The sequence below is a fragment of the Sus scrofa genome, chromosome 3 (assembly GCF_054392235.1).
Source record: "Sus scrofa isolate SSC_HxYL_T2T_F1_AM1 chromosome 3, Sscrofa_HxYL_maternal_Yorkshire_Landrace_v2.0, whole genome shotgun sequence".
NCBI lineage: Eukaryota > Metazoa > Chordata > Mammalia > Artiodactyla > Suidae > Sus > Sus scrofa.
Genome location: NC_139385.1, coordinates 2,870,756 through 2,896,006, shown reverse-complemented (window position 1 = coordinate 2,896,006; position 25,251 = coordinate 2,870,756). Strand labels below are relative to the sequence as shown.

The 25,251-nt window shown below is 46.3% G+C and overlaps 1 protein-coding gene across 7 annotated transcripts in view; it reads right to left on the bottom strand.

The window, feature by feature from the left end:
* The window catches only part of SDK1 (sidekick cell adhesion molecule 1), an 823,726-nt gene that overhangs the window by 366,157 nt on the left and 432,318 nt on the right, over positions 1 to 25,251 (bottom strand). The window lies entirely within an intron of this gene.

Genomic DNA, 25,251 nt, shown 5'->3' with positions numbered 1-25,251 from the left:
CTGGACCCTTCCCCCGGGGTCGGGCCAGCTCCTGAGCATTATCTGCAGTCATTCCCCAGCTCAGCCCAGAGCCTGCCCTGCGCGTCTCGTACGGCCTGAGCATGCAGCTGGCGCTCCGCCCTGCAGCCGCTGAGAGCGGTCCCTGTACACCTGCCTCCGACACTGTGGGCAAGAGGACTTGGGCGGTCCTGAGGGAGGACGGCCCCAAGGTAGTGCCCTCTTTGGGCTGCTCCTCAGTGACCAAGGGCCCGCAGAAAGAGCAGATGTGCTGCACTTCGGCCAAGGAGGTCAACCCCGCAGGAGCTTAAAGAGTGCATCTCTGAGTTGACTGTATGTGGTGAGCTGGCCAATATTATATTTTTATTATATTTTTTACAAGGGTACCTGGGGATTGGGCCAGCTTTAAAAAGGCAAAAAAAAAAAAAAAAAAAGGAGCCAGCATCTAGAGGAAGGATTCTTACTACCTTTAAAAAGGAAGGCTGGGAATCCCTGAGATACAGCAACCGAGGGAACTAGAAGCGACGTCGCAACAGCGTTTTAGAAATGCAAACGGTACTCGCTTCTGTAGGGATTTCTTTCTCTTTTTTATGGGTTCCTCTCTAGGATAAGAAGACCTCTTCAGACCCGGGAGACAGCAGCAGGGCACAAGGTCCATCTTCAGTGTAAGCTTTTTTTTTTAGGTCTGCACCTGCGGCACATGGACATTCCTCTGCGAGGAATCAAATCGGAGCTACGGCTGCCGGCCGACACCACAGCCACAGCCACGCCAGAGCCGAGCCACGTCTGTGACCGACACCAGAGCTCCTCAACCCGCTGAGGGAGGCCAGGATCACACCCGCATCCTCGCGGACACTGGGTCGGGTTCTGAGCCCCCTGCACCACAGCAGGAACTCCCGTCTGACCCTTTGTGCTTTGTTGCTGGGCTTCGTCATCGTTGTCTTTCTACAAATAAAATAACTATTTCCTTTGTGCTTTCCCTAGTTAATCAGACTTGAGATGCATATATTTAGAAAAGAGAATTTTGCCAATTATAATTAGCCTTCAGACAATGCCAGAAAATTAAAGTTAGGTGTGCAAAAGTAAAAAGGAGATTGGAATTCCCGTTGTGGCACAGTAGAAACGGATCCGACGAGGAACCACGAGGTTTTGGGTTCGAACCCTGGCCTCGCTCCATGGGTTAAGGATCTGGCGTTGCTGTGAGCTGTGGTGTGGGTTGCAGGTGTGGCTCGGATCCTGCGTTGCTGTGTGGCTGTGGTGTAAGCTGGCAGCTGTAGCTCTGATTTGACCCCTAGCCTGGGAACCTCCATATGGCAGGGGTGAGGCCCTAAAAAGCAGAAAAACACCAAAAAACCAAAAAAACCCAAAAAAAGACAAACGAAGATGAAGGACTATACCCTATGGCAGAAAAGACTTTCTCATGGGATTATTTAAAAATGATTTCAATGGTAAGTCTTTTCTGGGATGACAGAATTTTAATGATAATGAATATATCGTCCAGACATGTTGCATTTCTTATGTGCACCCTGAAAGCAAAGGCAAGTTTACGTCAAGCACCAAGAACGTGTAAGGGAACCTGTGCTGACCAGCTGGGTCCGAGCCACACGAGAGCAGAGTGTTCACCCCGGAGCTCTTGCACTTTCTTTGTTATTGTTTAAATATGCTGATGAGGAATCCCAGCGACATCCCTTCTTTATGGACTGGTGGCGGGTTTGGGGGGTGGAGGAGAGCAAAGCAGCCCTTAGGCTGCGGCTACCAGCTGTGGGGAAGCACTGCTTACGTCTGTTCAAGAGCATCTATTTTTTTTTTTTTTTTTAAGGAAAAGCCAACTGTAAAGCACTCAGTCCCCTTTAAGCCTACGTCTTCTCTCCCTCTAAGCCCCCAAATGCCAGCCGACATCCACCCCGGCAGAGCTAAAGAGCAGTAAAAGTATCTACTGCGTGGCATTCACTGTTACCAGGGCAAAGAGGTGCTCCTGGACTCCAGTCCGTCCCCTGGGACAGAAGATAGCTTTGCTCCTCGGAAGCTATCTGATGGCATCCTGTGCATTTCTATTTGCAGTCCTTTTTTTTTTTCTTTTTTCTTTTTGACCATGCCCAGAGGCATATGGAAGTTTCTGCGCCAGGGACTGAACCTGCGCCACAGCAGCAACTGAGACCCAGCAGCAGTGACAACGTCGGATCCCTAAGCCTCTGCACTACAAGGGAACTCCCATTTGCACTCCTTTATAGGGAGAGGCTTGTCAGGGCATCAGCTAGAATCCTCTCTCCTTCTTTGTGTTTCACACACATGACGGTCACTAGGTCAGCATTCAAGACCCTGAATCCAAAACTACCTGGTATGTTTCCAAGTAGGAAAGAAGAGAGACACCAAAGTGGCGGCTGTGGAAGAGGTGGCCTGTTTCAGTGGGTGCCACTCTTCCTCGTGCCGCAGTGAGCATCCACTGGAAAAGCCCATCCGACCCGCAGCAGGTGGACAGCACCAATGACCGCAGCTGTGACAGAGGACCGTGCTTGAGTCAGCCTGCACATGCTTCCGTCCAGCACATAAATGGTGTTTACAGGAGGAGGACAGAGACAAGATGGTACACCCAGCCTTAAAGACAGTGTTCTTATTTTTTTATATCAATCAACTTGAAATAATATTATTCGAAAAGAAACTGGGCAGAATTCTTAGCCAAATGATAAAAAAAGGAACATCCATAATTTAATACTGTCTTTGTTAATTTCATTTCACTCTGAGGCATTCAATTAAAGTGCCTGCAATAAAAGCTGCTGCTACACTGGAATCCCAAATCCTATTAAGTGTCAAGGATGTTAAACCTACAAAACTAACAGATTCTTTAGCGTGAAACCATTTAGGTACTTTACGAGGCTGCCAGCTAGCCTCCCACCTGAATAGCGCTTTACCGGAAGGCGGTCTGTAATGTGTAATCATCGGAGCACTCGGAAATAATCGACCCCACAGGGCCCTTCAACCTTATTCCGTTTACATTAAATAATTATGAACTCATCATGTTGTTTAAGCTTATGCTTAAAGGCAGCCCTTCTGCCAAGTCTATTCTGTGAAGACGAAATATCTTTCACGTTATGGATCATGCTAGACTCATGGCTGCTCTAAACATACTTTCACCTACTAAAAAACAGGTGATGTATTTGACGGTCATGAAATACGAAACACTCACACTGTCAGGACATAAAGGCAGATGCAGGCGCGTTGTCTGCTCACGTGTAGGAGTAACGGTTGGATGAAACAAAAACACCTTCTGACTCCACTCTTCAGACATAAAAAGATAAAGAACGTGAGCTTTAGCTCAGCCATTGAAAAAGACATGCAGTAGGACACGGCAGTTTCTCAAGGAGACTTTTGGTTCAAAGTCCCAAACGCTTAACAAAGGGCATCAGGTAAATACATCTAAGTCATGAGAGCTTGTTCTAAAATGTACTATCACCTCACTTTTGCAGGATTTTCTTGAGGAAAATGCTGTAAAAATATGAACTAATGTTAATACAGAAAATTCCTGCTTATTAACTTTCTTCGAAGGGAAAATAAAATTTGCTTAAAGGAGAAAGACTATTCTATACTAGCTGTTACCAGGATGGTTGTCAAAACGGGGTAGAAAATGTATGGCACCATTTGATTTTGATGTGCACAGATTTAAAAAAAAAAAAAAAAGTTTTTTTTTTTGCCTAAAGGTAAGATGAGAGACTAATCAAAAAAGACTTCAAACTACTTATACAAAGTAAAATTATGTTAAGAAATGCCAGCTTCCAGGTAACACTATCTGCCATCCCCTGCCCACCCTTTCCCTGCAACGAAGCTGGCGCCCCTAAGACTTAGAACTGGCGTGGAGGAGACCATACCTCCTTTCCTAAGAGGCACATGTTTTTAGCGATACTTTCAGGACAGCCTTCTGCAAAGTCTCCGAGATTAAGAAAATCAGTGCAGAAGAACGTGTAAAGGTACAGTGATACAGCACGAAAAGCTGCCAGCTGGTGGTCACACATCTCTCAAAGGCCACCCCGAGCCGAGGCCAGCATCACCCCGGGAGCTCTGAGAGGATACAGGTGGCAGCACAGCCATGAGGACCGAGCCCGGGTTCCTGCTCCAGCTCCACTGTGGATCCGCTGATCCCCATTGGAGGGCGTTTCCTTGCCTGTAAAATGACAACCGCCTGCCCTGACTGCCTCGCAAGGTGAGGTCGAGGTGGATTATGTGAGCACACACTCTGAGAGGCATAACGTTTTGTTCAAACATCAGGCTGTTTGTAAAAAGGCTTAGGGGTGTCTATCACGCAGCAACTCAGTGCACAGCATGTAAAGGGCGCGACAAAAGTCACGTGAAGATCAAACTGCGTTTCCTTCAGGTCGGCCGTTCAAACACTCGTGTCATGTCCCCGACGTCTTCACCAAAATGGGAAGCTGCGGCCTTGCCGTGGCAGCTTCGTCCTCTCCCGCAGAAGTGCCGCGGGGTAGAGAGCAAGAGCAGGAAGGGCGAGCTGTGAAGCAGCTTTTTGGAGGAAAAGGCTGTGGTCAGCAATGAGGCAGCAGGTGTGAGAGGCGCGGGCAAAGCACCGCGCCGCAGCTGAGCGGGTGGGATGCGGGGGAGGACGCAGGTCTGCTGCTGGATCAGGGTGCGCGCACGTACGTGAGGCTCCAGGTGCTACGGGTCTGCAAGGTACCACGGAGATTTCCAGACGTTTCACTCCGCAGCAGTTAGGCAAAGCTACTGCCTGACATCCTGTCTCTACAACAAAACCAAGGTCAAATTCCGTCATAGGTCCTTTCCAGATCCATCCTCGTCCAGGAAATCATTTTCATGGTACATGACGTAGGCCTCTGTTTTAATCCTTCTCTGGCCATTTACTGCGGGCCATGGACAGACTGTGCAATGACTATTAACTACCGGACACGGTGCCTGCTTAAGACCCACGCTGTCCGCCTAGCGGTTTGGATACAGTCACGTGTGGCTCCCATGCGAGCCTCGCGACCCCCTGGGAGATGTGGGGAGAGCGCAGGGCAGAGAAACACCAGACAGCGGGCCTGGCGGGTTCATGCCACGAGTCAGCGACGCCCGAGGAGATGGAGAAGCCGGCACACTCTGTCCAGGTGACAGCAGAGGCCCGAAATTACCCACGTGCAACCTGACGGAGCATCTGCTCAGCACGCAGCTGGGGAGCAGAACGCGGGCTCGGTGCACGTGAAAAGCAGCCGCCTCCCTGGCGTTTCCGGCTCCGCGGCCACGGCATCCGCGACCGTCCTCCCCACGTGGAACGGACGCTGTCCGCTCACGCAGCGCCACCTCTCCTGAGCGCGTGAAGCTCCATCAAAGAGACCACCACTCACTCTCGCGCGCTCGTGTATTCATTCAGCAAACATGCACGGAGCACGCACTCTAAGGGATCCACGACCGTATCCACAACCCGAGGGCTGGCCCTGGCCCGGGCGCAGTCGGTGCTGGGTGCAGGTGGCTGTGGATGACGCCCGGGGGTGGTGGGGGGCTAGAGGCGGCGCTGGAGCAGGCTGGCAAAGCGGAACGTGCTTCAAGACTCAGTGCAAATACTTATGACAAGCAACTGGACTGCGGGAGAGGGAGAGTCGGAAGCTTTAACCAAAAGATTATTCCCTTTAAAGGGTAATAACGACTGAGCATAAGAGTTAAACAGGAAAAAAACGGAAAGAATAAAAATGTTATAGAAGGTTGAAAAGTACGTAAGAAACATCAGCCTGAATGAGCAGGACGAAGACGTGCGTGGCAAGGGCGGACGAGCCGCAGGCCGGTGCGACGTGCAGACAGTGGGGAAAGGCCGCCGGGAGGGGGGCCGGCAGCCCGGGCGGGACCCAGGCCCTGGGCGCAGCGCGCAGCACAACCACGGGCGGTGACCAGAGGACGGCAACAGCACCCGGGGCAGCCTCGGAGACACCCGGCCGGCCAGGAAAAGCCCCAACTATGAAGAGCTGGCGAAAAGGAGCACCTCCAGCTATTTCTAAGCCTCGGATTTGACATGTACTCACTGAAAGCCGCACCTGCCGACAACGACCCAGCCGATGCCAGAGCCACGGAGCTGAACGCTCGAGAGGGTGAGCTTCTGCAGGAATGGAGCACAAGAGCGTGGAGAGGGCTGCCCGAGGAGTGGACCCTGCTGCCCGCCAGTGCCCCGGCACTGTCCAGCCCTCCTCACCCGGGGGCCCTCCCGAGAGGACAGCGCACAGAGGCACAGGCTCCTGAGAGGAGAGCACGAGGGGGTTACTATCAGCCTCATCTGGGCGAGTCCCATCGCAGCCCCTCTGACGCAGGAGCAGAGTTATCTGCAGACTAATGCTACGTGCTCATTTAGAAAAGCCAGACCAGAGTAGAATCCAGAAGATCACAGGAGTTCCCATTGTGGCGCAGTGGCTACCGAATCTAACTAGGAACCATGAGGTTGTGGGTTCGTTGCTGTGACCTGTGGTATAGGTTGCAGACGAGGCTCGGATCCCAAGTTGCTGTGGCTCTGGTGTAGGCCGGTGGCTACAGCTTGGGTTAGACCTCCATATGCCATGGGTACTGCCCTAGAAAAGTAAAAAAAAAAAAAAAAAAACCAAAAAAAAAAAAAAAAAAGATTATAAATGCTAGAAAAAAATACCTCCAAAACTTTTTCTCTTTTCTTTAGGCCATGGTGTGCAGCAGCTTGATGTGGGATCTCAGTTTTCAGACCAGGGACCAAACCTGGGCCACAGTGGTGGAAGCACCAATTCCTAACCACTAGACCACCAGGGAACTCCCCAAATATGAAAACAATCTATGCTTTATAAAGAAAATTTGGGAAATGCAGAAAAATGCCAAGAAATAATCTGGCAAAGATAAAAATGTCTGAGAAGATAAAGCATACTGTTTTCCAAGAGGGATGGCTTAAACAGGATTTGTTCAAAATCCAAGTCCATCCTATGAAGTAAAAAGAAATGCCAAAAATGTCAGTCTCTGTAACCCACTCCCAATAGCTTACAAAGGTTCAGAAGCCGGGGGGCTGGTTTGATCATAGGTATGTGTGACAAGAGGGCAGGTGAAAGGACACACTTGTGATGACTGCAGTGCCCCCATCTGGAGACGGAGTCTACCTCTCGTCCCCTTGGGCCTGGGCTGGTGCTGAGACTCGCTCTGATGGAAGGGACGACCCACCTGCTCCACCCTGAGGCCCAAGGCCCTATGTGGCCGCGCTCTCCAGGAACCCTGCTGCTGCCCCAAGCCCAGGGACCGTGAGGAGAAGGGGCTGCAGTGCAGGCTGAGGCCACCCCGGTCAGTGCAGAGAAAGCAACCCCCAGGGGTGAGGGGGTCCCATCCCGCTCAGCAGAGACACTTACTTGGCCACGCACAGAGGGATGAGCCCAACCAAGACCAGAAAAGGCACCCAGCTGACCCAGAAACTCGGGAGCAATAATGAATGGTTCTTGCGAACAGGAAGGTGAGCTGGTTAGGGATCCCAGGACAGAGGAAGATGGCTCAGGCTTTTATGACCACCCCCAAGTGACAGAAGAAAGTGACTCCAGGCTTGAGTTTCCCAGGTCCAACACAGCAACAGGAGGTAAGGTGGGCAGCACAGACCAGGGGCTTCATCAATCCAGGGTTTGCTACAAATAAGGAGCCAGAAGAAGGGCTCTCTTCCCCATGCCTGAGACCCCTCTCCTACCAAGAGACGCCAGCAGCATGGCAAAGGGGATCTCCCATAGGGTCCAGGAAGGGAAGCTCCTCTGTTCCGCAGGCCCGAGACTTCCCCAGGCAGCAGGTGGCACCACCTGCTAAGTGCTTTGCACCCCACGGGCAGGGGAATCAGCCCAAATAAGAGCCCAGTACCAGAGGCTCTGTCCTGCCCCTCGAGCCTGGGACGTCCTCCCTCAGCTGGGGGCAGCAGGCAACCCCGCCTGGGGAATCTCCTGCCCCTTAGAGAGCCCTAGAGCACTGACTGGCAAGAGACCCAAAGCACCAGATAAACCAAGCAGACCTAAGCAGCATCACAAAGGCTCTGCAAATTGGTTGTCACTGCCACAGATTTGACAATGCCAATGAAATGGCCCAATTCTTTGAATTACAAACTACTGTTGGGGACGTGGCTTGGCTCGTCAGTGTCGAAAAATGAGACACGTGAACACAGGCAGATCTCGACAAGGCTCTTTCCTTCTGCAGAAGGACACGGGTGCTCAGACAGCGCGCAAAGAAGAAGAGACCCTCCCTGTTCATCCCTAAGCAGGGAATGGACCTGTCCCCTTCCCATGGGGCAGGTCAGGGCGCACATTCTTCTCTGTTGGCTTATTTGAAACAAATTGTTACTGGGAGAAGAGGGAAAGGGGAGGGGGTCGCAGGAGGGCGTCTCCGCTGCAACTGGAGCAAAGCGGAGTCACCAAGGTTTCCTTTGATAGAAAAGACGTCATGCTACTTTCCACGCTACCAACACTCAACCAAGACGAAACAGAGAACCCGAATAGTCGTATCTTTAAAGAAAGCACATTTCGTAAAAAATCTCCCCAATGGGAAGCTCCCAGGTGGAGAATTTTACCAAACATTTCAAGAAGAATTAGTACCAATTTTATGTTATCTCATCAAGATAGAAGGGAACACTCCCAAGCTAATTTTACGAGGCCAGTGTTACCCTGATGTCAAAACCAAAGATGGCACAAAAATGAAAATGAAAAACTACAGATAAGTATCTCTCGTAAACTTAGACGTACAAATCGATAGGATAGCAGCAAATCGAGCCCAACAATAGATGAAAGGATTGTATACACACTCTGACTAAGTGGGATGTATACCAGGTATGCAAGGCTGGTTCACCACTCGAAAACAATCTGCATAATCCAGCCTATAAATAGGCTAAAGAAGAAAAATCATACAATCCCATCAATGGATACAGAGAAAGTATCTGACAAAAATCTACCATTCATAACGACAGCAACATCTTCTCGGATCTCCCTCTTAGAGCAATGACAGTAAAAACAAAAATAAACAAAAGGGACCTAATTAAACTTCAAAGTTTCTGCACAGCAAAGGAAACCCTAAGCAAAACGAAGACAGCCCACAGGATGGGAGAAAATCTTTGCAAATGAATCAACTGACAAGGGATTCATCTCCAAAATTTATAAATACCTTCTGCAGCTCCATACCAAAAAAATAAAAAACCCCATCAAAAAATGGGCAGAAGATCTAAGCAGACGATTCTCCAAAGAAGACATACGGATGGCCGAGAAACACATGAAAGGATGTTCAACATCACTCCTCATTAGAGACATGCACATCAAAACCATGATGAGGCACCACCTTCCACCAGCCAGAATGGCCATCATCCGAAAGTCTACAAACAAGTGCTGGAGAGGATGTGGAGAAAAAGGAACCCTATGACACTGTGGGTGGGACTGTAAACTGGTGCAACCACTGTGGAAAACAGAATGGAGACTCCTCAGAAAACTAAACATAGAGCTACCATTTGATCCAGCAACCCCACTCCTGGGCATCTATCCAGAGAAAACCACAACTTGCAAAGACACATGTACTCCGAAGTTCACTGCAGCACTATCTGCAATAGCCAAGACATGGAAACAACCTCAATGTCCATCGGCAGAGGAGTGGATCAAGAAGATGTGGTCCATAGACACAATGGAATATTACTCAGCCATTAAGAGGAATGAAATACCAGCATTTTTAGCAACATGGGTGGACCTAGCAATTATCATGCGAAGTGAAGTCAGCCATACAATGAGACACCAACATCAAATGCTTTCACTGACATGAGGAATCTGAAAAAAGGATAGACTGAACTTCTTTTCAGAGCAGATACTGACTCACAGACTTTGAAAAACTTACAGTCTCCAAAGGAGACAGTTTGGGGGGTGGGGGATGTGCTTGGGGTGTGGGATAGAAATCCTATAAAATTGGATTGTGATGATCATTGTACAACTACAAATGTAATACATTCATTGAGTAATAAAAAAAAGAAAAAAAATTACCATTCATGATAAAATCTCTCAGTTAGTATAGAGTGGAATGACCTCAACTTGTTAAGGAATAGCTATTACAAAGCTGTGTCTACCTTCACAGTGAAGTATGGAAAACAATGTTTCATTGCTAAGGCTGAGAATAAGAGAGCTCTCTGCTCTCGCCACTCTCATTCAATAAGGTGCTGCAGTTCTAACATAAGGAAAGAATAAGGAGAAATAGCATATAGATTGGAAAAGGAAGAAATACAATCATCCCTAGTTGCAGAAGATATGATTGTCTATGTGGATGCCCCTGAGGAATCTACAAAGAAGAACCTTCTGGAGCCAAAAAATGAACTGAGCAAAGTCACGGAATGCAAGATAAACACATGCAAAAAGGAAATCAAATTTATTGCCATAAACCAACCACAAACATGTGGAAACAACAATTAAAAGCACAATACCACTTACACTTACTCCAAACAAAATGAAATAATTAACTAAAACCTTAGCATGTATAGACTATGAGTGCTGAAAATTACAAAGTGTTTCTGAAAGAAATAGATGGAGACAAGTTGTGTTCATGGACTGGAAGCTCAACAAAGCAAGATGTCAGTTCTCTCCAAACAGGCCCTAAGTTTAGTGAAACCCCCATCAAAATCCCAGCAATTTTTTTTCTACTTATAGACAAGAAGATTCTAAAATGTATATGGAAAGACAAGGGCTCTAGGATAGAATTTCAAAACAATTTTGAAAAAGAACACTGAAATAAAAGGAATCATTTTTATTACTATAAAGCTGCAATAACCAAGACAATATGATACTGGCAGATGGACAAGAGAGAACAACGAAACAGAAAAGAGAACCCAGAAATACAGACATAAGAACAATTGATATTTGACAAGGCATAAAAGTTGCAGAGAGGAAGGACAGGGCTTTTAAAAATTGGACACACGTAGGGAAAAAAGAAACACTGACCTCATCCTCACATCCATACAAATTAGCTCAAATGATCACGGACTTAAATACAAAATGTAAAATTAGAAAACTATGGGAAAAATATACAGGAAAACTCTTTGGGACCCAGGGCTTGCTGAAGAGTTTTTACACTTGATTCTAAAAGCAGGATTCATAAAAGGAAAAACTGACGAATAAGACCTCATTGAAACTGAAAACCTTTGTCTGCAAAAAACCTTGTTAGGAGGTTGACAACACGAGAGAGAGACTAGGAGAAAATATCTGTAACCCACACGTCAAGTGAGGGACCAGTATCTAGAAGACTTAGAAACGCTCAAACTCAATGACAACAAAAATTCAGTTGGGAAATGGGCAAAGGATGTGAAGAAACGTGGGAAGGGAATATATGGCTGGCGAAAGAGCCGATGAAAAGGCGTTCAACAGCGTTAGCCATCAGGGAAATGCAAGTTAAAACCATAGTGAGATAGCACCTCAGACCTGGGGTGGCTACGATAGAAAAGTGACAACACCAAATGCTGGTGAGGATGCAGAGAAATGGATCACTCATCGCTGGTTGAAAAGTGAAATGGTACAGCCGCTCTGGAAAGCAGTTTGGCAATTTCTTATAAACGGGACATCAGCTGCCAAACGATGCAGCCATTGATTGCCCTCTCGGGTATTTATCCCCGAGAAATGAAAGCTTTTATTCTCTCTCTCTCTCTCTCTCTCTCTCTCTCTCACACACACACACACACACACACACACACACACACACACACAACGGTACACAAACGTTCGCAGCAGCTTCATTCACGACAGTGAAAAACTGTACCCATGTCCTTCGGTGGGTAAATGATTAATCCACACCACGGAATGTTAGTCAACAGGAGTGAACCGCTGATACACAGCAGCTTGGGTGGACCGCAAGGGAAAACCCTCAATCTCAAAACCAAGGTCGAAAGGTTACAGACCACATGACCCCACTCATATAACCTCTGCAAACGACATAATCGCATAATCACAGAAATGGAGAAGGGGCTAGTGGTTGCCAGGGGCGCGTGGGTGGGAAGAGGAGGAGTCCACGCAGGGAGGTGTAACCAGAGAAGGGTAACAGGAGGACCGCCTTCTGATGATGGAACGATTCTGCATCTCCACGCATGAACCTGCACACGATGAAATTACACTAATCTATACACACACTCACACACGATATAAGTAAAACTGGGAAATCTGATTAAGATTTTTAAAAATCGACGTCAGGGTCCTGGTTGAAGACATCACAATACACACTTACAAGATCTCACTCCTGTGGGGAACTAGGCAAACGGTACCTAGGATTTCCCTGTATCGTTTCTTCCAACTGCATGTGAATCTACAATTATTTCAAAGTAAAAAGTTTCATTTGAGGAGAGCTCCCACTGTGGCTCAGGGCTAACAAATCCGACTGACATCCCTGAGGACATGAGTTCAATCCCTGGCCTTGCTCCGTGGGTTAGGATCCGGCGTTGCCCTGAGCTGCGGGGTAGGTCCAAGACATGGCTTGGATCCCAGGTGGCTGTGGCTGTGGTGTGGCTCCGATTCGACCCCTAGCCTGGGAACTTCCATATGCCGCAGGTGCAGCCCTAAAAAGACAAAAGTTTCCTTTGAGAAGCTCCCGTGTTTCATTGTTCAATATCCGTGGAAGCCATAGAGAGTGATGCTACTGCAACCGTTTTGCAGACGTCGCTCAGAACAAACGCGAGCTGTGGGCGTGACACCCGCAGGAGGAACGTCGGGCCGCCGGACAATGTGCTCCGCCCCGTATTCCCACAGCAGGTCTGCCGCACAGGATCTCAGGGAGTGGGAACGGAAAAGCCAGGAGAAAAAGCAGCCAAAGACAATCTGGGGCCAGGAGCAGCCAGAGCAAGAGGAGAGCAGACGCCAGCGGGAGGGTTCGGGAGACGCGGGCGGTGGAGACGCGGGCGCAGGAGAGCGGCAGCCGTGGGGCGATGCACAACGTGAGCAATCGTCGGCAGGTAGGAAGAGGCATCTCACTCATTCCAGGCTTCCCGTGGCACCGGGTTTGGATTTTTCAAGAAGCAACGCCAGGCATTCCAAATGTAGGGCACATGCCTGCACGATGGAATCAAATGACTAGACTCAGCCTCAGACACTGCTGCTGGGCCAAGAAGCCCTGCGACCCATAATAAAGACGGCCATTGGATGAAACTCTGTCTTTGAGGTTACTGAGTTTTATTGAGTTGCCTTGAAATCGAAGGGTCGGGAATGACAGGGAAGGGCTTCATCGGCATGCTAAATAGCCTGCATTTGCCCCGTACAATATGCTCCTTGAATTCTGGGGCCTCTACCCTTTGCTTTCTGGAGGGTAAATCTATGAGGCTACATATCCTTCAAAGCTACGGTTTTTCCGTTGAAACTGAGGTGGTACAGGAGAGGAATCTTTGCTATTACATGTCACAGCTACTTAAAAGAGACTAGTACATGCAATTAAAAAGCGGGTTGTTAAACTAACAAGCCAAAGAATAAATGGGACCTCAGTGCCATCAGTACAGCCGTCAAGAGCCCGAGACGGCTCCAGGCTTTCTCCTCTCCCTTGCCCTGTGACCTCAGCAAATTTGGCACCTCTGGTTTTTGTGTGTGTGTGTGTGTGTGAATGAGGGTGATAAGAACTGTCCCCTACTGTGGGTTGTGAGGATTAAAAGGGGGAAAGTAATGCAAATGACTTAAAATAATAACCAGCTCCAACCTGGTGTTTAATAAAAGCACCTCTCCGTCTTCTGATAAGAAGGCATTCTATGACAATCGACCGGGAAGGAGAAAAACTACAACTTGTTCTTGCTCTATTTTTTCATTGCCTTCTAGATAATTCCAAAGTCTGTTTGTCTGTTTTCTTTTTTTCTCTTTTTCAATGAGGCAACATATCATAGCTAAGAACACAGTTGGGACTCAGGCTGCTGGGCTCCGACCCAAGCTCCTCCTCTGGAACATGCTTCCTTGGGGCATCTCCAGTTGTGCTCCTGTCTGTGAGGTGACAGGAAGGACATGACCTGCTCGACGGGTGGCCAGAGGTGGAATGAGCTGGTGTCCGTAAAGCATGCAGACCCGAACCGAGTCTACACACAGAACGCACCACGTAGGTGCTGGCTGTTACGGATTTCATGTGGTGTCGAAACAAGTAACTGCAATAAAATGATGACAAATAGAGAAGAGAAAAAGCCTCAACTCTCCTTCTCGTGGGTCTCCCATCCCAGGGGTCTCAGCACCACCTGACACTGACTTCCAAAATTTTGGGGGGATGCTCTTGTTCTCATTCCCCTCAGCACTCATTTAACCCTCCTCTACCCCGACCCCAGGCCAGCCCCAGAGCACAGGTGCCACCTGCAGCCTCGACTGGTCCGACTGCACTCACGAGGCTCCCCAGCCTCCTGTGCACATCGGAGCCGCTCCTGCAGCCTGGGCAGCCACGCCTCCCCCCCCCACCCCCGCCTTAGGAAAGGACCTCCTGACACCCCCTCTCCCATCCCATTCTCCTCAGACTTCCCAAAGGCAGAGACAATGTTCCCACTTCTTTCTTCCCCTGCTCTGCTCTGGGTTTTCCTACTTGGACCACTCAGAGGGTCCTGGTACCCAACTCCCAACGCGCCGTCTGATTTTGCTACCTGTCTTGTGCAGCACTGGATACAACCACCTTTGGGCTGTTATTGCAAAGGTAGCAGTGCGAGCTTGCTCTAAGGGCAGTCATTACGCATATCTTGATGCCCAAGTGACATAATAGGTCTACCCAGAAATAGGTCAATCTACACGTGTAGTCTACTGAAAAAAACTAATCCCCTCAAATTCTTCAGGGGGACAGAATTTCTAATTTTACCGTTTATGAGCAGCCACAATAAAAACCTAAAATAATTCAAAATTATTCTTTATTGATCACTTACTAAAAGTCAGGCACTGTTCTGTTTCATGTTCTATACTCCATTTAATAATTACAGCGACCCTGTTAAGTAGGTACGATGGCTGCTATGAAGTCGGTACAATCACTCCCATTGAATGGCGAAGAAAACTGAGGCAGACAAGAGAAGTGACGCGGCTGGTAGAACCAAGATAAAAATCAAGGTAGTCTATGACTTGAGAGCCCGTCCCGGGAGCTACCATTCTACTCACTTCCCGGGGTGAAGAGTAGGATAACGTGCTTTGCAATTCATGGTGGCTAGGCTATTTTCTTGGAATAAAAGATGTTGCTGAGGCATGGATTTAGAAAATGCTCAGACTGAGAAAAAAATGAACAGTTCCCTCACTGTACATGAACCAATGCAAATCAAATACCAGGGAAATAAATATAATCACATACAACAGGAGTAACATCCCCTAGAAAGCAGTATGAGACTCTCGCACATGATTCAAGACGCCAGCACCCGAACGCGGTGTTTCTATCCATCACAGCCAATCGTGGCCAACTGGCCAGAAATGTCACCTCTTGGAAAAATGCCATTTTTTTCAGTAAACAGTACACTTTAAAAACATGTTCTCATGAAGCAAATGATTAATTCTTTGCACTGTTATGTTAGTGCTACTAGGTTCTATGTTTCAGCAAGACTGATGAGCTAAAAAGAAAATAAAGACTTTAAAACATGATCCAGGAAGGATTCTCAACCCTTTGGGAGCCAACGCCCGCCCCCACCCTTTAAACAAAAGATGTTCAGTCCTGCCCACCCTACTCTTCTGAGGTGAACGCCACAGAAGACATAATCCACCTTGACATAGGTTTTTTTTAAAAAAAGCAATGTCATGCCCTAACAACGACATAAAGAAGGAAAGAATTTATAACAATCACGCATTTCAATACATGACTGCCTCAGCCTGACTCCACCGGAGGCATGACGGAGCTGTCAGATGCTGGACCTTCTTGTAAAGAACACGCCTGCCTGTAGACATGGAACATGAGGGCCAGTCAACAGGGAAGCACAGGACCATGAGGGGAGAGGGGTAAGCGGACACAAGAGCAAGAAGCGGCGCGAGAAGCGAAGAAAAAAGGCGACCTGCTGTTGAGCGCCACACAGCAGACTCTCAGGCACAGCGCCGCATGGGAGCAGCCAGGCCGAGCAGCAGTATTTGTCATGGTTCTTCTCCACGGCATCTGCAGGCTTCAGAATAACAGGTACCTTTGGGGGCGGCAGCAACGGAAGCATTTTTTATCCTCATCCAGATGGTGTTTTCATGGGTGCAAATATATTTAAAAATTCATTGACTGTGGTACATTCATGTGCTGGGCATTATTTATCCATCAAAAGGAACAAGCGCCCAGCAAACCAAACAATACAGATGGATCGCAGAACCATTAGGGTGAGTCAAAAGAAACGTTAGACAAATGACATACACCTTCTGTATGAATCTATTTATATGAAATTCTAGGACAGGTTAAACCAGTGGTTCTCTAGGTTTTCCGTCTCAGCCTCCTCATACAATCTTAAAATTATAATTATTGAGAACCCCCAAAGCTTTGCTTTATGTTGATTCTATTTCTTTCTCAAAGTCAGTTTGAAGCTGAGACACTTAAAATATTCATTAGAAATGGTAAGAACACCCTACATATTAATACATACGGCATCATATTTTATGAAAAATATATTTTGCAAAACAAAGAAAAAATTAAAAGATGGCACTGGTTTACATTTTTGAAAATCCCTTTAATGGTTGACTTAATAGAAGACAGCTGTGTTCTTATATCTACTTCTGCATCCAATTTACATATTAAAATACATATTCATTACGAATTACTTTACTTCTCCTTTATAGCAAAGCTAGGGTATTATATTGATTTTCTGAAATTATATGTGTAGGTTGGTTCTTTTATCTACGAATGTCATTGCAGAAAAGAAAAGGGGCATAATTAAATCTGTGCTGTGAAAAAGGGACAGGGGGATGCTTTTGTCCAGTAGGATGAGGAATAATAACTGCCTTAATACAAGTTTTAAAGTGTTTCTTCTTTCCTGAGCTTGCGGTTGTCACTGAAATATGGAACTAATGGCAGCACCACTACAATGCAAAGAATTAATGTAGAACTGGAAACCCCTAGCAGATGCTCAACAGAAGGGGACGGGCAGGGGCAAAGAAGATTTAAGAAGTTTTACAAAAATAGTTTTGGCCCGTGGTCCCCCGTCGCAGTTCCCAGGGTCACCCATAAATCCTAGACAAGGGCTAAATGAATCTACGATGAAAAACACCAACAGTGGTTTCTTCTGGGGACTGAGGTCAGCTTTGACGAGGAAGGGTATCGAGGTGCTGCTCAGGGCGGGCGATGGTGATGCTTCCATGTGTCTGGGCTTCTGCACACAGATGTAGGCAGCTGTCAAAACCAACCGAGTGGTACACTGAACTATTTATACATTTCACAGGGTGCAAATTTTGCCTTAAAAAGTAACAGACATTGAAATCTAGTTAATAATACGCACGGTGAAGTATTTTAAGGGTAAGTATATACTGATGTCGGCAAACTTGCTTTGAAAAGCATCGGATAATACGATGGATGGGTGGGGAAACAGAGGGATGAGGGGATGGAGAGACACATGCGGAGGCACATGCAGCAAAGCGTCAAGCGCAGCAACTCGCTGGTGAGTACAAGGGTGCTCACTCTATACTCCTCCCACGTTTGTAGAAAAATTCACTGAGTTGTACACTGAAGATGGGTGTGCTTTACTGTACAGCAAAAGCTATACTTCAATAAAATTGTGGGATTATTAAACAACTTAAAATACTAAGGTTAAGCTAAATAGTAACCGGTAGCTTTTGGTCAATGGTAAGAGAAAGAGGAAATTATATTTCTTGAAATAAAATTCCAAGGCCAATGACACATTATTGAAATGGAGATAAAGAGGAGTTCCTGTCATGGTGTAGTGGAAATAAATCCGACTAGGAACCATGAGGTTGTGGGTTCGATCCCTGGCCTCGCTCAGAGGGTTAAGGATCCGGTGTTGCCATGAACTGTGATGTAGGTTGCAGACGTGGCTCGGATTCTGCATTGCTGTGGCTATGGTGTAGGCCGGCGGCTACAGCTCCAATTAGACCACTAGCCTGGGAACCTCCATATGCTGTGGGTGTGGCCCTAAAAAGACAAAAGAGAAAAAAAAATAATAAAAAAATAATAAAATGGAGAGGGAGTTCCCATCGTGGCTCAGTGGTTAATGAATCTGACTAGGAACCATGAGGTTGCGGGTTCGATCCCTGGCCTTGCTCAGTGGGTTAAGGATCTGGTGTTGCCGTGAGCTGTGGTGTAGGTCGCAGACGCGGCTCGAATCCTGCGTTGCTGTGGCTCTGGTGTAGGCCGGTGGCTGCAGCTCTGATTGGACCCCTAGCCTGGGAACCTCTATGTGTCGTGGGAACGGCCCTGGACAAGGCAAAAAGACAATAAATAAATAAATAAATAAATAAATAAATAAATAAATAAAATAAAAAAAAATAAAATGGAGAGGAAGAAACATGACATTTTCAGGAATAATGAGGGTCATTTTTAAATGTTGTGTCAAAATAATGAGCAGTTTGTTGACATGGGAGAGGGTGCTGACAATGGATCCCAGAAACACATGTCATATGTCAAATCCCCATCACAGGCCTAGTGATAGACATGGGCCCTCACACGTAAGAGTGGAAGAAACAAGCAGCTCTAACACAACTTGGAATCTCCTGGTGGAGGCATCACAGTAAGACTGAAAATAGCAGGCAACCCCCCCTCCCGACTCAATAATGTTTTTTTGTCTTTTCAATAATTTAAATATATAATTTTACAATATAGTTCAGACAGTCATATTAAGAAAATAAAAAACAGAGGAGAGGATGGAAATAAATGACAGTTTATTAATAAAGGGTTTTTAAAACCTTTGAAGTGTGTGATTCCTTCACATTTAATGTTCCTCCACTAATTAGAAAACATTTGGTTCTAGGTTCATTACAGTGAATCCCAAACGCCTTCCGTTACATATTTGCACGCCACCGCTACAAATGAAGACAGATACAGGTGTGTTGTACTGCCGCTCCGATGCCACCAGGGCACTGCTGAAATGATGATAGCGCTTGGTTGAGTTCCCGACAAAACACAGTACCATTCTCCTCAATTTACTCAGGAGCTGCATTGGCGGAAAATTTCAGTACATGTTAAAACTGCAAAAATACCATGTGCTCATTTTTAAAATGAAGGTCTAGGCTCAGCCCATAATCGATATTTATTTGTTTGATTTTTAACCTACCTCAACATCAGGGGAGACAAGAGAAAGACGCAGGAGCGCACGGAACCGCTCTTGATCACGAAGGACCCTCCCGAGCAGGGCAGGTGTCCAGCCTGGCTCCTGCCCGCCCATGACCGCCATCACTGGCACCCCAGAAACGCCCCCACAAACATCCCGTAGGAGGCAGGACTACCTCCACCAGACCCACCGATCTAAGGTGAATAAAGGGTTGTTTAAGGAGCATGTCAGGTGTTAACAGCAGAAACATACTCCTCAAAACAGAATTAAAAGCCTATCGTGTTCATTCCTAAATCACTCCAGGAAAAATATTTTCAATTTCTTTAAACAGCTCTTGGCCAGGTTATAGCTAAAAATCACATAACCCCACAAAGATAGATGTAGATACCCAGTCATCTGCTGATGTGTTGTGCCTGTAGTTCACTACAGAGAAAGCACTGGAAATAGGAGCTAAAGACTTGTCACATAGAAACAGCGTTTGCGTATTTCTGCCCAGGGCTGGATTTAAACTGCTGAGCAGGAAGTGAAAAGCTCCACCTCCTGCTATATAAAAAATCAGAGCAAATACAAAACCTTCACGCTTGTTCTTAAGTACTATCCTTCTGATTTCTGTTAGCAGTGTGCAGACCGTCCAGCCACGGTGTCCCAGTGCCGTGGGACTTCATGACTTTAATGCCTCCATTTCCACGTGTCACGGAGCCACTGCGGGACGTGGCGTCTTCACGCCAAGCAGACTGGTACCAGCAACACTCCCGAGGCTGCCCTGTGTCCTCCCCGCCCTCCGCAATATCCTGGATGTCTTCGTCTTTGCCTCCTCCTGCTTTCTCTTTCTCTTTCTTTCTTATTTTTCATCATCCCTGTACAAGGATTAGGCCTGTCTTTTTTTAAGACAGGGAAAAGATGAAATGATACGGGAATTTGTTTAGGAGAGGTGCCACCAAATGCTAAATAAATCACTAAGTATGGATCAAAAGAAAAAGGTTCTTAATACCATAGATGCTGGATCTTTCAAAGAAATTAAGGGAAAATATCAATCAACTTTAAAAAGCCACGTGTAACCGGGCAGTCAACAAGCTGTTCATTCTCTGTTCTAGATAAACAAACACTGTGCAAACACTTAACATAAAAATTAAACATATAGGAGTTCCCACTGTGACACAGTGGTTAACGAATCCGACTAGGAACCATGAGGTTCCATCCCTGGTCTTGCTCAGTGGGTTAAGGATCAAGCATTGCCGTGAGCTGCGGTGTAGGTCGTAGATGTGGCTCGGATCCCGCACTGCTGTGGCTGTGGTGTAGGCCGGTGGCTACAGCTCCGATTTGACCCTTAGCCTGGGAACCTCCATATGCCGTGGGAGTGGCCCTAGAAAAAGGCAAACAAAACAAAACTATTCGACATATAACATCTGACCCACTCCTAGATATCCACCCAGAGGAATTGAAAATGTAAGTTTCCAAAAGACTAAGTAGGCAATGTTTAGAGCAGCTTCACCCCTAACCAAAAACATGCCTCCATGAATGAATGCATAAACACAATGTCATCTAATCAGACAAGGGCAGACGGCCCAACATGAAAAAGAATGAACTGTTGATGCACATGGATAAATCTTAAATGCATTTTGCTAGCTAAGACCTAAAAATCCCATTGATAAGACACACTGAGAATGGCAAAGCTGTGAGGTCGGGAACAGCTCAGCGGTCACCAGGGCTTGGAGGGCAGGACACAGCACAAAGGGCACACACAGGGTTTCAGCGTGCTGGAGCTGTTCTAGAGGGAGCTGCAGTGGTAGACATGCAACCCTGAGCGTCTATGCTCCCACGGAAAGGAAGAGCCACAACTGAACCTCGCCGTGTGCAAACTAAAAACAAACAAAAATCAGCCAGGAGAGTGGGAGACCCCAGGCAGGACACAGACTGTGAGAAACGAATGAATGATTAGCAAGAGAGGGACCGATGTGTGGCAGGACCTCACTGCAGGGCCTGAGGGCAGAAAGGAGGTGCCCTAAACAGTTTCAGCAAAGTGTTGTACCTGTGTATTTCAGGATAAGGTAAAGGAGCTGGAGGTCAACACTGCTTGGTGTGTAAATTTGCTCTTCACAGGGGTGGGAGCCAGCAGTTCTGAAACTAGCATGCATGTACACTAGGGCTAAATAAGTAAATAAATGAGAGGATGGAAGTGAGACTCTCGCTGCTAAAGAAAGAGAAAAATTACAAATAAGAAATGGAGGAAGATAGGGATGGGATTAAGAACAGAAGGAGTGGAGCTCAACTTCTCTCTTAAAAACAACAAAATTTACATCCAAATGCCAAGCAATCTTCAACCAAATGGACCGGAAACTTTCAAAAAGACATCCTACCCCAGAAGACAAAGAGGTGGCCACATCAAGAGGTAGGAGGGGCAATTACACAATACAAGCAACCCCATACCTCCCTGGGGGAAGCCCCACAGACTGGAAAGTAACTGGTCCACAGAGACTCACCTACGGGAGTGAGAGTTCTGAGCCCCACATCAAACTCCCATGTGTGGGGATCTGGCACTGGGAGAAAGAGCCCCTGGAGCATCTGGCATTGAAGGCCAGTGGGGCTTGTGCACAGGAGCTCCATGGGACTGGGGAAAATAGACCCCATTCTTAAAAGGCCCACACAGACTTTCACGTGCACTGTGTCCCAGGGCAAAGCAAAGTCTCCATAGGAATCTGGGTCACACCTGACTGCAGTTCTTGGAGGACATCCTGGGAAAACAGGCATGAATGTGGCTTGTTGTGGGGGAAGGACACTGGAAACAAAGCTCTTGAGAATATTCAGCAAGGAGCCTCTCTCTAGAGGTGGCCACTTTGGGAAAATCTGGCCCCACCCATCAGTGCTGAGAAGCCCCAGGGCAAACAACAATCCAGGTGGGATCACAGCCTTGCCCATCAGTAAACAGGCTACCTAAAGGCCTCCCAGGCCCACAGCCAAGTCTAATCTCATCCAGAGACAAAGCCCCACCCACCAGAGGGATAGGAATCAGCTCCACCTACCAGAGGGCAGGTATCAGTCCCTCCCATCAGGAAGCCTGCAGCAAGCCCCCATACCAACCTCAGCCACAAGGGGGGCAGACACCAGAGGTAGGACAGACTACAACTCTATTATCTGTAGAAAGGTCACCACACCAAAAAGCTATAAAAATGAAAAGACAGAGAGAACTATAACTCAGATGAAGGAAAAAGATGAAAAAAAAAAAAAAAGGAAAAATAACTAAGTGATCAGGAGATTGTCAGCCTCCAGGAAAAAGACTTTAGACTGTTGATGCTAAAGATGATGCAAGACACTGGAAATAAACTAGAGGCAAAGATGGATAACTTACAGGAAACACTGAGCAAAGAGATATAAGATATCAAACTTAAACAAGAAGAGATGCAAAATACAATAACTGAAATAAAAAATTCACTAGAAGCAGCTAACAGGAGAATACAGGAGGCAGAAGAACGAATAAGTGTGGGGGGGGAGGACAGGTTAGTAGAAATTATGATGCAGGACAGAAAAGAGAAAAAAGATTGAAAACAAAATCAAGAGAGTCTCAGAGATCTCCAGGACAACATTAAACGCACCAACATCCATATTACAGGGGTGCCAGAAGGAGGAGAGAGAGAGAGAGAAGGGGACAGAAAAAATATTCCAAGAGGTAATAGCCGAAAATTTCCCTAACATGGGAAAGGAACCACCCACTCAAATCCAGGAAGCACAACAAATATAATATAAAACAAACCCAAGGAGGAATATCTCAAGACACATATTAATCAAACTGACCAAAATTAAACACAAAGAGAAAATCTTGAAAGCAGCTAGGGAAGAGAAACAAATAACATACAAGGGAACCCTGATAAGGTTATTGGCAGATTTTTTAGCAGAAACTCTGCAGGCCAGAAGGGAGTGGCATGATATACTTAACATGATGAAAGGAAAAAACCTCCAACCAAGATTACTTTACCCAGCAATGGTCTCATTCAGATTTGAAGGAGAAATCAAAAGCTTCACAGATAAGTAAAAGCTAAGAGAATTCAGCAACACTAAACCAGCTTTACAACAAACACTAAAGGAACTTCTCTAGGCAGAAGAGGAAAGGCCACAACAAGAAACAAAAATACCACAAATGACAAGGCTCACCAGTAAAGGCATATATACAGTAAAGATATTAAATCATCCACGCACAATTATGCCATCAAAATCAGAAATCATGAGAAGAGGAGGGTACAAATGCAGGACACTGGAGATGCACTTGCAATTGAGAGACCAACAACTTAAAACAATCTCATATATATATACACTCTTATAGCAAAACTTCAGAATAACTGCAAACCAAAAATCTACAATTGATACACAAACAAATAAGAAAAATCAACTCAAACAAAACACTAAAGATAGTCACCAAACCACAGAGAAGAGAAGAGAAGAAGGGAAGAAAAAAGAGCAACAAAAACAGATCCAAAGCAATTAATAAAATGGCAGTAAGAATATACATATCAATGATTACCTTAAATGTTAATGGACTAAACGCCCAACCAAAAGACACAGACTGGCTGAATGGATACAAAAACAAGACCCATATACATACTGTCTTCAAGAGACGCACTTCACTTCTAGGGACCCACACAAATCGAAAGTGAGAGGATGGAAGAAAATATTCCGTGCAAACAGGAATCAAAAGAAAGCTGGAGTAGCAAGACTCCTATCGGACAAAATAGACTTTAACATGAAGAACATTTTACGGGACAAAGAAGGCCATTCCATAATGATCAAAGGATCAGTCCAAGAAGAAGACGTAACAGTTTTAAATATCCACGCACTCAACACAGGTTCACCGCATACATAAGGCGACTGCGAACGACCGTAAAAGGACAAATCGACAACTCAGTCATCGTGGGGACTTTAACTTTACATCTAAAGCATCTCGAGAGAGAACAGACAAGACCTAAAGTTAGTAGAAGCAAAGTCAGCAGAAATCAATGCAACAGAAATGAAGAAAACCATGGAAAAGATCAATGAACCGAAAAGCTGGTTCTTTGAAAAGATCAACAAAATTGATAAACCCTTAGCCAGTCTTATCAAGAAAAAAAGAGAGAGGACTCAAATCAATAAAATTATAAATGAAAAAGGAGAAGTAACAACGGACATCACAGAAATACAAAGGATCATAAGAGACTACCATATGCAACTATATGCCAATAAAACGGAAAACCTAGAGGAAATAGACAAATTCTTAGAAAAGTACAATCTTCCAAGACTAAACCCAGATGAAATAGAAAAGATAGGATGAACCCGTGGTCCTGGGTTATAGCTGGAGATACCTGCATGAGGTCATGATTATTTTAAAATATACACAGATAGACAGCTGTAGGAATATAGAGTTGCATGTACATACGGGTTAGAATATTTGTGTTTATTCCCAAGCTCTGACTACCGAGAGGCCTAGAAGTGTGACAAGCTGGTAGCTACCAGCACAACCGGCACCAGTTTCTAATCTGATTTTCCAATTACAGGAAACCAGGGATATTTTAAGAAATGGCTAGTTCTGGGGCTGGTGCAGAAAACATACAAAATGAGCCGGAAGCATCTCTCTCTCTCTCTCTTTTTTCTTTTTTTGGCTGCACCATCCACACGTGGAAGTTCCTGGGCAAGGGACTGAACCCGTGTCACAGCAGTGATGACACTGGATCCTTAATCTCCAGGCCACCAGGGAACTCTGAGCCTGGAGCATCTCATGGTGCCAGAGAGTAAGGAAGAACGGAGCAAAAAAAAAAAAAAAAAAAAATCAAAGGGACACACAGAAGCCAACCTGAAAAAGCTCCCAGGGTTGGAACAATCTGAGCTATGAATTAAAAACTGAGAAATTGTAATGCATACCCATGTCCATAATGCTAGAATAAATGATTGGATAAAAATAAATACACAGGGAAGAGGCAGAACCTTTGTTAGGGAAGACTTCCAAATAATAACGGTAGAAGGAAGGAGGCAAGCAGAACTTCGCACGAGAACTGCTACAAGCAAGAGCCACCGGATGCGAGTAGAAGGAGAAACAGCTCTTTGCGTAGCCTCCGGGGTCTCCCCCGGGCCAGCCACTGATGACCGAGTGCTGTGACACA